Source organism: Lactuca serriola, chromosome 4, assembly GCF_051521515.1.
Source record: "Lactuca serriola cultivar US96UC23 chromosome 4, Lser_US96UC23_V15, whole genome shotgun sequence".
Classification (NCBI taxonomy): Eukaryota; Viridiplantae; Streptophyta; class Magnoliopsida; order Asterales; family Asteraceae; genus Lactuca; species Lactuca serriola.
Genome location: NC_136411.1, coordinates 349,904,760 through 349,917,548, shown reverse-complemented (window position 1 = coordinate 349,917,548; position 12,789 = coordinate 349,904,760).

Here is a 12,789-nt window from a genome sequence, read left to right as displayed (position 1 = left end):
CGAAAATCATCAAAATGGGCACATGATATGGAATTAAGCACCAAAGGGCCAAAATTCTATTCTTTCTTCACCCTCTCTCGGGCCAAGTTAAAAAAAAACAGAGAAAGATACAAAATGGGGAGGGTTGACTTTAGGAGGTGTCACCTCCTTATTGCACACCATGTACCCATGCATGGACCAACATACATCTATAATGGTCACCTCACCCTCCCTCTTTTCTCCTTCTTCTACTCACGGCCGAGGTTCACCAAACACACACACACACACATCTTCAAACTCTCTTCCCAAAAACTCTCAAGAACACTCTTATTCCTCCATCAAAGTTTTCGAGATCTAGGGCTTTTCAGGGAGGTTTTTCCACAAAAATCATCATCTTAGGTAAGTTGATGCTTGGATCCAAAATCTAGACTCTTTGTTGTATCAAAAATCTCTTCTTAACTCATATAAACTCATGATCATCATCTTAGAATCCTCTAAGTTCGATATCCACCCAAGAGAGCTTGCTAGGGCCGAAAATAGCATCAAACTTCTTCCCTTTCTTCTTGAAATCGAAATCAACAAGCAATGGTGATTTCATACCCCTCTATTTACGGTTTTCATATGTTTTATGGGGGATAATACAAGTAAAATGTGTAGATCTATGTGTATGTGTATGTTATGTGTGATTTCATGTGTTTATATGATAAATATGTAACAAAAAGAATGGAAATATTGAGATCTATGGATCTAAGAGGAAGATAAACATGATCTAGAACACCTTACACTAAACAAGTTAAGAAAATTACCCTCTAAGATTAAAGTATACATGTTGCAACATAAAACTCACTTTTGGGCTAAAATTGTTAAACAAACGAAAGTTGGGTTGAAAAATTGCTATTCATGGTTTTCTCAAGGATTAAAAGAGTCAAAACAGTAAAAATAAGTGTTTTTATGAACATCATACTCTTTTAAAGGTTAGAAATGAAATTTATGGCTTAATGGGCCAAATTTTGGGCTTTTTGGCCCAATGAGCCAAAACTTGCGAAAATTACAACTTTCATGGGGTTGAAATGATAAACTTCTCAAAGCAGGGGGTAAAAGGATGAATAAAACTAATTCAGGGGTTAAAATGATGTATTTTCCAAACAAGGATCAAAATTGTTAACTTTGTGGATTTTGGGTCAAAATTGTAAAAGTTGCAAAAAGTTTGGGCTTTAACCAAAAATTACTTTTCTGGAAGGGCTGAAACTGCCAAAGAATAACTTTTGAGCTAAAAATATCACTTGAACATGTCTTGGGGTCAAAGGTGTCAAGAAAATGGTTTAAGGGCTTAAAATGTCTTTTTATATATAAAAGGACTAAAATTGTCAATTTTACCAAAGAAGGGTTGAAAGGGGTTCAAACCAAGATTTTTGAGTCAATTACTTTATTTTATGATATTTGAGTTAAAATAAAAATACCAAACTACAATTCATGAAAATGGAAAAATGAAAATACGTATAACTCCAAAATCGTTAAAAATAACCGACCGACCTTGTTCCCATGCGAAATTAACGATCACCCAATCAAACTTTCCAACAATTAAACAATACCTAAAACAAGTAAACATTTAATTCTTTGGGCTTGAAAGTTCCAATCATGCTTGTTGGGCATTTGTGACCCATTAACATGACTTTTGGGCCCAAGGGATAATAATGAATGTTATTAGGCCTTCAATGACCCAATTTCATATTTAAGGGACCCTCAATGGCTTTTAAGTGCTATTGGGCCTTAATGGCCCACTAGCATTGCTAGTAAGATCCAAGTGAATCAAATGCAAAATGGGCCAGCGTGTCCTTCGCATATCCAATAGCCATAAATAATACGTAGGATTAGTAGGATTGTATAATCCTCTTCTCCTCGTTTATTAGGCCTATCGTCAATCCAAGTAAACAAATACGGGTCGACAATCAAAAGTAATCAAAGTCAATTGGGATTTAGTGAGTAATAACGGGTGGCACCAACGTATGTCAGTCGTAGTCTGTAGTTATAATCACAGTCTCCGGGAGGGAGGGCGGGAGTTTGTGCATAGATCTATACGAGGGTGACTCCCCCACACCTCAGCTGTTCGCTACAGTTAGACTCGGCCAGTCTAGGATGACAAAATCTTAAGATCAATTCCGGCGTTCACCAGAGTGCCAAGACAAACGAATTAGTCATTATCATGCATGGTTATAACGACTCTCATAAATAAACCCAATAATAATCAAGTAATCAAGGCAAATCAAAAATCGTTTAAGCGATGGAATAACAATTCGAACAGTTATATTATATTTTTTTTATTGTCGGAAAACATTGGGTTTTCCGGGGGAGTTCAACAGTTTTCACTGGTACTTTTAATACGAAGTTTTTCAACTATACACGTTTGGAAATCATCATGCATATATTTAAGGATCTTCACACTTTTATATAAACAATGGTCTTTTTAGAAAATATCAGATTTTCAGGGTTGTTTTCTTTCAAACTACACAAAACATTTTTCATATCAAACCTGCTTATGAACTCACCAACATTCCATATGTTGACCGTTTTCAAAATAACTTGTATTCTCAGGTAACAGGTAAGCTGAAGAGTAGTACCAAGAATGTTAGGGTGTTGTGCTTTTGAAAACTATCAAACTCTTTATGTTATGGATTTGTAATGTTAAAACAATGTACTTGATGTGAACAATGTTAGTTGTAAAATATTGATGCATGGTGATGTTTATGTTATGATTCATGTATATTCATTGTGATGATATTCATTTTAAGTCACGTGAGCCCTCGGACGTTTCCGCCGTCTGGTTTGGGGGTGTGACAAGTTGGTATCAGAGCAGTGTTTATAGTGAACTAGCATATCTAACCACATATTGATATGCAACTACAAACCAAAGAGGGACCAAAAACAACTCTGAACAAAACAAAACAAATGAAACACAACGATAAAACAACTCTACTTGTGCGATATAGGAAAAATAACATAATACCAAATCAAATAAGATAATGCTAGCATCTCGGTTAAGCTGGGACTATTCATAGTCGTATTAAGGAGTGAATGTAGCCTGATCAACTACATTTCCTCCGAGGTACAACTATCACATGCCCCGAGGAAATCGCGATGGTCGGTAAACCTTAAAACATACCCCTTTGTTACCAAGAAGAGAACATGAACTCAACTTATACAATAATTAAAACATCTTAGGAGTAATAATAGTTTATTCGTATACCTTTTCTCAGTCACCATGGAAGGGAAGCACCAAAGCATTCAGTTTCATCATGCCTTAGTGGCCCACAGGATGATCAAGGACGAGCCCGAGGGAGATCAAGGGGGAGTACACGACGTTAGACCTGATGTGGAACAGGACGAATATGTGATAATTAATTTTGAATATGATGAGTCTGACCAGGAGGTAGACGAAGAGAAGGGCGTAGAGGGAGCACGTAGTGAACCCCACCTGTCTAAAGCCACGTCAGATCCCCGCACAGTTCAAAGGGTTGATACAAACTATCTACGCTCTCTCGAGGAGGCAATTATTAGCCTCAAGCTTCAACTTATTACGGCCGAGGCAAGGGCTGTACGAGCCGAGCAAAGGGTAGAGGTAATCACCCAAGAGGCGGATGAACTGGATGAACTCCTGATACGTCAGCATGACGATTGAGTGCCACCGTCAACACTACCAATGGGACTTGCTCTATAACTTGCTATTATATAGGTTCAGCAGTATGTAGAAACAGTTGTACCTCCTACTAGTATTGTGTTTCTATGGATATTATGTCGTAATACTGTCGGATCGTACATTTTCTTATGAAATGTTTGTCATTTAGGCAAATTTTCGTGTATTAAAAATGGCTATTTCTAGCAGAAATGCTATAGGTTTTAATATGAGGTTTCACTTATGTGTACAAACAAACATAAACACACCATAGGGATATAGATCGAAACATTGTGAACCATACGACAAAACGCGAAAATTACAGAGCACCACCAGAAATGGTCGTCGTTACTTACAGTCCTGCTTATCATCATGCAGTAGAAGATGCCATTCCATAGAAATAACGAGCACACCCATGAAGCACCACTCTTGCAAATGGACCTTACTACATTCCAAGTTATTGTCACCGCTACCGTAACTGTTGCTATGGCACAACTCAACGCAAACAACACCAACAGAGGAGGAAATAGCGTCGACAACACCAGTCGAAGTAACGACCACGGAAACCAACGAGTGATCGCATATCAAGGCACTCCAAACCCCAAGCTTAAGAGCAGTAAGCGAGCGTCAGGGAATAAGAGAAAAGGACAGCCAACTCAAGGATCCTCGAAGAAACAACATGTTATTACTGTCAATGCTGCCATGACAACTACTACACCAACACTAGGGAGAACATATGCTGGAAGTCTTCCAAAATGCAACAAATGCAATTTCCATCATCATGGAATATGTAGAGAGATGCACTGTACCAGTTGCAATAGAAAAGGTCACACGGCAAGATATTGTAGGACTCATCCCCAACAATACCAGCTGCTGACCAACAACAACAACAACAACAACAACAACAACAACAACAACAATGGAAACAACGTTGGACCAAGCCACACCCCCCATGGATGTGGAAAGACTGGGCATTTCCGTCGAAACTGCCCCAACAACGACAATCCTAGGAACGGAGGAACAGGAAGAGTGCTAACCATGGGTCAGGGAGAAGTGGTTCAGGATCCTGCTGTTGTCACCAGTACGTTTCTCCTAAACCACACTTATGCATGCATCCTGTTTGACACCGGAGCAGAACGAAGCTTTGTGATCAATAGATTTAAACATTTGTTAAAACAGCAACCCCAGAAGCTTAATGAAACCTTTACGGTGGAAATGGCCAATGGGAAAACAGAATCCACTGGGGAAATCTATATCGGATGTACCCTAACCTTGAACCAACATGTCTTTCAAATAAACTTAATGCATGTTTCCATTAGGAGTTTTGATGCAATTATTGGCATGGATTGGTTAAGCCCCCACCATGCTGAAATTATGTGTCACAAGAAGGTCGTTCGCCTTCACCTTCCAAATCACGAAACCCTGATTGTATACAGAGACAAACCCAGCATAAACCTTCGTCTTATCTCGTGCATTAAGGCACAGAAGTATCTACGAAAGAAAGACTTGACGTTTCTGGCTCATATAATGGATAAATCCAAGGAAGAGGTCAATATTCGAGACATTCCAGTAGCTTGTGAGTTCCCAGATGTCTTTTCTGAAGATCTTCCAGGGATACCCCCAAAAAGACAAGTCGAGTTTCGAATTGACCTTGTGCCAGGAGCTACTCCCATCGCCAAATCGCCCTACAGATTGGCTCCTATGGAGATGCAAGAATTGTCCAGCCAACTCAGTGAGCTTTTGGACAAAGGATTCATCCGACCCAGTTTCTCACCCTGGGGAGCTCCAGTTCTCTTTGTTAAGAAGAAAGACGAATCCTTTAGGATGTGCATTGACTACAGGGAACTAAATAAGCTCACTGTCAAAAATCGCTATCCACTTCCGTGAATTGACGATCTATTTGACCAACTTCAAGGCGCAAGATATTTCTCCAAGATAGATCTGTGATTTGGATACCATCAACTCTAGGTCTGGGAAGAGGATATCCCCAAAACCGCTTTCCGAACTCGTTATGGACATTATGAATTTGTCATAATGACCTTCGGTCTAACGAATGCCCCTTCCGCATTCATGGACCGAATGAATCGAATCTGTCGACCATTCCTCGAAAACTTTGTCATCGTTTTCATTGACGGCATTCTAGTTTACTCTAGAAGCGAAGAGGAGCATGGCCAACATATCCGACAAATCCTGGAAACCCTGCGAACCGAAAAGCTATATGCAAAACTCTCTAAGTGTGAGTTCTGGCTCCGTAGTGTGAACTTTTTGGGTCATGTTGTTAGTCAAGAAGCGATACACGTGGATCCTTCTAAGGTCAAAGCCATTGAAGGATGGGCGATCCTAACGACACCCATAGAAATTCGTCAATTTTTAGGTCTCGTGGGCTATTACAGGAGGTTCATCCAGAACTTCTCTAAGACCGCCAAGCCACTTACCATGCTTACACAAAAAGGGTGTACCCTTTTAATGGACAGATAAGCAAGAAACTACATTCCGAACTCTGAAGCAAGCACTCTGCAGTGCACTGGTACTATCGCTACCAGAGGGAACAGAAGACTTCGTAGTTTACTGCGACGCGTCGAATTAGGGTTGAGGCTGTGTACTCATGCAACGTGGGAAGGTGATAGATTATGCATCCCGACAACTAAAGACACATGAGGTGAACTATACGACCCATGATCTAGAATTGGGAGTTGTGGACTTCGCCTTAAAATTTTGGAGGCACTACCTTTATGGTACAAAGTGCACCATTTTCACGGAGCACAAGAGCCTCCAACACATCCTTAATCAAAAAGAGTTGAACATGAGGCAACGAAGGTGGGTTGAACTACTAAACGATTATGAGTGTGAAATCAAGTACCACCCAGGCAAGGCTAACGTGGTAGTTGATGCCTTGAGTCAGAAAGAATACTCGAATCGTTGTGTAAAGACTCTCTCCATCGAAGGATGGGCAATTCCAACAACACCCATGGAAATTCACCAATTTCTGGGTCTCGCAGGCTATTACAAGAGATTCATCCAGAACTTCTCTAAGACGGCCAAACTGCTTACCATGCTTACACAGAAGGGTGTACCCTTCGTATGGACAAACAAGCAGTAAGCCCCATTTCGATCTCTGAAGCAAGCACTCTGCAATGCGCTGATGCTATCTCTACCTGAAGGAACGAAAGGCTTTATAGTCTACTGGGATGCGTCAAATCAGGGTTTAGGCTGTGTACTCATGCAGCGTGGAAAGGTGATAGCTTACGCGCCCCGGCACCTAAAGACGCACGAGGTGAATTACACCACTCATGATCTGGAACTGGGAGCAGTGGTTTTCGCGCCTGAAGATTTGGAGGCACTACCTTTACGGTACTAAGTGCACCATCTTCACCGACCACAAGAGTCTCCAATATATCTTGAATCAAAAATAGCTAAACATGAGGCAACAAAGATGGGTCGAGCTACTAAACGACTACAAGTGCGAAATCAAGTACCACCCAGGCAAGGCTACCGTGGTAGCTGATGCCTTGAGTCGAAAGGAATACTCAAATCGTCGTATGAAAACTCTCTCGATAACCATCCAATCCCACCTGAGCTCGCAAATCAGAACAACCCAGTCAGATGCCATGAAGGTAGAAAACAGAACAAGTGAAGCGTTACGTGGAATGGAAAAGAATCTCGAAGTGAAAGAGGACGGAGCATATTATTTCATGAACCGTATTTGGGTCCCTAAACTTGGAGGATTCAGAGAGGTAGTCATGAATGAAGCCCACAAGACGCGATACTCGGTTCAGACTAAATGTACTTGGATATTAAGCAACACTATTGGTAGCTTAACATGAAGGCAGAGATTGCCACCTTTGTTAGCAAATGCCTTACTTGCACTAAAGTAAAGGTGGAATATCAGAAGCCCTTGGGATTACTACAACAACCTGTAATTCCAAAGTGGAAATGGGAAAGGATTACCATGGATTTTGTGACCAAACTACCCAAGTCGACGGATGGTTTGGACACAATCTGGGTAATAGTTGATAGATTAACGAAATCCGCACATTTCCTACCAATAAAAGAATCACAAAAGATGAAGCGCCTGACAAGAATCTATATCAAGGAAATCGTGAGACTCCATGGAGTACCCATATCTATCATCTGTAAAGTCCCTAATTTGCCTGTGTATCAGTCAGATCCGTTTGATGGTGCGGAATCCCAATCAAACGGATGATGCCAGATAAAACAGAAGAGAAGGAGAAGAAGAATAATATAAATCTTGTTTTATTTGATGATTCGAATGTAGATCCAAATACAAGATTCATACACACTCGTTTCTCTCTTGCTAGGCCGTAAACTCTCTTCTAGTTCATCAATCTCTACTCCTCACCCTAACACCTCTATTTATACTTGGAATATGGGCCGGATAACACATGGGTCGTAAATGAGTTTACGGCCGTAAGGTGTTTACGGCCGTAAACTCAGCCGTAAACTAGACCATAAATTCATAAAATATTACACAAAAATACAACTGCCTAGAAAAGTAAAGTATAAACCATATTTTGACCCAACAATCTCCCCCTTGGTTTATAGCTTTCTTTTCTTAAAGACCCAACAAGCTCCCCCTAAAAATTAGCTAGCTTTTCTTGTCAATATTAAATGAGAAATTGGCTTCAGCATTTATCTTTAATGAATGACTTCATCTTGAGCAGTTGGGCATTTCTTCAGAATTTGGCATTGAACACACATTGGGTGAGGAGGCTTGACGTACTGATTCTTGAAAGATGACGCCTTCAGCTTGAGAACTTCAGAGAGAACAAATCTTCTGGATCACTTCAGCAGGTACAAAGATAGCAGCAGACTAATTGAGGAGGCTTCAATGCAATCCGTCATATAATCTTCAATTGCAGCTTTACCTTGCTTCTGGGGTTGAAGGATTGAATGTTGAAAGAATAATCTTCATTTCTTGCTCCTTCGAATGTGAATTCTTCGATGCTCACGGACGAGGCTTTGGCTCAGAAATCTTCAACACAAACTCCATGAGTCTTATCTATACCTGAAATCACTTTTCAAGACAGAACAAAACTAAAAGAAAACTTAGCACACAAATTAAAATAGAAACAAAAATATTTTTGGATTTTTGATTTTTCTGAACAAGAAATAGAACAGAATAACACTATTTTTGGATTTTAATTTTTCTGATTTTTCTTTGATTTTTGAATTTTTTTTTTTATATTTTCATTATTTTTAATTTTTAATTCTCCCCTATTATTTAAATTAGAAGAAACTATGACAAATTTAACAAAAACAAAAATGATATCTAACTTTAAGAGTGATTTGGGATCAAAGTTTTTAGATAGCCTTTATCCACTTGTCGGTACCTTCCATATTCACATCTTTGTCTGGTTGATCGTCGGTATTGTGGTCCACTTAAACATGAAAAATTTGTGACAGATTTAGGACATACTATTTGTTACAAGACATGATGAACTTAAAAACCTAAAATTTATATCTGATCCTAATTTCTTAGATACTATATCTTAAGGTCCATTCAGCTGACGACGACCAGGGATATTGTTGTCCACCTAAATTGAGCAGTGAGATCTACAGACAATCTGTATGAGTTCAATTTTAAGTGTACTGGAACGTGTTTCCCGCTTCCTGATATGCCCCAGCCATCAAGAACTTCCAGAGTACTCCTTACACCAGGTGAGCAGACAACCATTCAGAGAGAGAAGAGATTCAGAATTCTATTGCTAACTACTTCAGAAGGGTTGAGAAGAAGAAGGTTGCATATGCTGTGTACCAGGTCGGATTAGAAGTCGCGCAAAGGAGACAGCATATGGCTAACAGATAAAAAGTATTTCACACATTTATATATAGCCTGCAGAGAAATAGAGTTGCATATGTTGTGTACCATGTCGGATTAGAAGTCACGCAAAGGAGACAACATATGACTAACAGACGGAAAGAAAGAAAATGATATTCTACAGACCTAATTTATCGAAATTTACCAGTCACCCCATCCAACCGGAATTAAGGATAGAATCAGCACATCGAGGAAAAGTTAAACCACGGTTCCAAGTACGGGTTCATTTAATGTGACGAGTAGATTCCCATATATATCTCCCTGCTCAACCTATCCGAGCGTCGTATTGTCAGGATGGTCGTATCTAACTAGGTCAAGATTTGTCAAGTCTATAAATTTCCTAAGTTCAACTCTCCCTAGTCAAGTCCATTTAAAATTTTTCATGCCTACCGACGCATCAAACCAAAGCATAGACCCTTCAACTTTGGGTACGTTACGCAGACTCAGATTGCCTGTTATCGCTTGATAATATCACTTCCCAAAACATCTCCCTCAAGCACACTTCATACCAACATATTTTTTATTTTTTTGAAAATTTTCTAATTTTTGTTTTGTTTTTATTTCTCCCCCTAAATTTGTGCATAGGAGAGAAACGAAAATAAATGCGCAAATTTAAACTATCCTAAAACTAAATTTTGTCTTTAAAGCGAATCAGCTTAAGAAAAACTCAGGAGTATAGAGAAGAAAACACAAACCGTAATTCACCGATTGAATCTGCATTCAGAAGGACTGAGAACAGCAAGCATAATCTCATAACAGATCCGAAAATTCTTCATGTCATTAAGCACAAACCCCATTTGTGATCTCTTCCTTTCTTCCTTTCCCGCAAAGGACACATACTCTCAACAAAGGTCTGAATGTTGTACAGTTGAGAGATGTCTCCTATCATGTGCCTGGAACAGCCAATACCAACAAACCGAAGTCTGATGATATGCCTCCATAGTTGCTCCGACACAGAGCGAGATCAGTTGGTCTTTGGAACCCAGTCCATTTTGAAACTGGGCCGACCTTTGTCATCAATGCAGGGTACTCTCTCCCATGACATATCCTGTTTATCACAAACAGAAGATATAGAAATATTAGAATCGTTAGAAGATTTGGGAGATTGAGCCTTCGGAACCCATTTGTAGTTGGGTTTAACCCATTTCTTTTTCGATATGATGGGTGGCTCAGTGCTTGCTTTTGATCTTGATGTCGGTTGTTGAGATGACTTTGACCTAACCGGTCTTTGTTTTACTGGATCATCTCTTGGATTGGGCTTGTTGGCTGACATATCCTTCTTGCCCTTGGGATTCGGATGCTTGGCCTTGGGAGTTGAATTCTTGGCCTTCTGTGCGTTCCAGTTATCATTGTCTGAACGTGATCTGGAATGGTTTCTTTTGAAGTGTCTCCTTCTTGGCGCGTTCTGCCAGAATTGTGCATAGTAAGGAACGTATGCGCAATTTGGACAATTTCAGGCAATGTGACCAGGTGTTCCACAGTGAAAACAAGTCATTTTCTTCATTGGGAAATAATTTCTTCCTACCCCCGGTGGCATATCCTTGCCTTGTCTCTTGTTTTTCCCATATGCATAGTTGCAACAGGCACTCTGTTTAGCTTGAAATGGTGGTCTGTATTTACCAACTGCAAGTTGATTAGAAGCAACAGATTCAGAGTTCAAGGGGTCATTTGTTTGTTCAGAAGAACTCCCCTTGTTCTCATCCTCTGTTACTTTACCTACACATGTAACAGAAGCATCAGTATTTTCAACATTAATAACTCCTCCTGACACAAATCCAACTCGTTTTTCATATTGAAGATGTGCCTCCCTGTCAATTTCTTTCTTTGTCATGGGGATGGATGTATAGTTATGACTGAAAGGAGGAGGAACACTATCATACCCTAGACCCTTGCTTTGATTTTCTTTGAACTTTAACTAGGTTTCATATAAGGACTCGACTGTCTGACTTGACGCAGTATAATTTTTGAAACTGACATCAGTTTTTCCACACTTAATTTTTACAGCGTCAAGTTCTTCAGTTACAGAAGCAAGTTGTCTCTTAACATAATCATAATTTTCACAATTGCTGCTATACTCTTCCTGAAGTTTCCTAAAGTCCTTGGTTTTAGCTTCTAATTCAGCCTTCAGGGGTTTCTGTCCTTTCCTGAGTTGATATCTTTCATATCTCAGGTCCTTAACTTCTCTTTTAAATACATCAATTTGTTCCCGAAGAAATTTAATCGTGGCTTCACAAGCTGGATAACATGTAACTTCAGTGACCGGAATGTTTTCAGAACTCATTGTTTCTCTACACTTCAAAGCATCAAGTTCTTGAATTACATCAGCAAGACTAAGATGATTGAGATCGTTTGTCTTCTTGATGATAGCCACGTTCATATCTCATGATTTCGGAAGTGAATTCAATAGCCTTTTGTTTATCTCAGATTTGGTCAAAAAGATCCCAACAATATTCATCTCGGTAGTGAGTGTGGTAAATCGCTGCAACTGAGCTTCTAGGGTTTCTCCAGCGATATAATAGAACATGTTGAAATTTTGTCTTAAGATATCCTGACGACACTCTTTCATGTTTTAACCTCCCTCATAGATCTTAAAATCAATTAAAAAAAACACAACTAGAAGCTAAGATAAAAATTAAACGTCAAATTTAAAATGCCTTTTTTTTAAGTCAACCTTAAAAGTCAAATTTAAAAAATCAAACTCAAAGGTCAAACTTAAAAGTCAAACCGAAAAGCTAAATTTGAAATTTTAAAAGTTAAATGAAAAAGTCAAAGTTTAAAATCAAAGGTCAAACATGAAAGTCAAAATCAAATTTTGAAATAAAAAGTCAAAATAAAAGAAAAAATAAAAACAATTTATTATTATTACTATTATTATTATTTTTTATTATTTTATTATTTTATTATATATATATATATATATATATATATATATATATATATATATATATTATTTTGAATGAAAATAGAATTTAAAAATAAAAGAAATTGAGTTTTTGGGTTAAAAGTGTCAAAATTCGAAATTTGGTGCGAAAAAAACGGGTTATATTTTAATTTTCGAAGGAATGTAACACGTTATCAGCTAGCCGAGTTGGATAAGATGCTGACTGAATACTTTGAGGTCCCGGGTTCGGTTCCGGGCACCCTCAGTTCGCGTGTTGTATTTTTGTTGAAGCGCTAATGCAAGCCGGCTCCTGAGCCGAGCCGTCTTCCAAGCCGTGATCCACCGAGCCGAGCCGCAAGTCGCAAACTCCGTAAACCGCCGCCGTAAGCTGTTTCCGGCCAAGAACTCCGATCGGCCTTA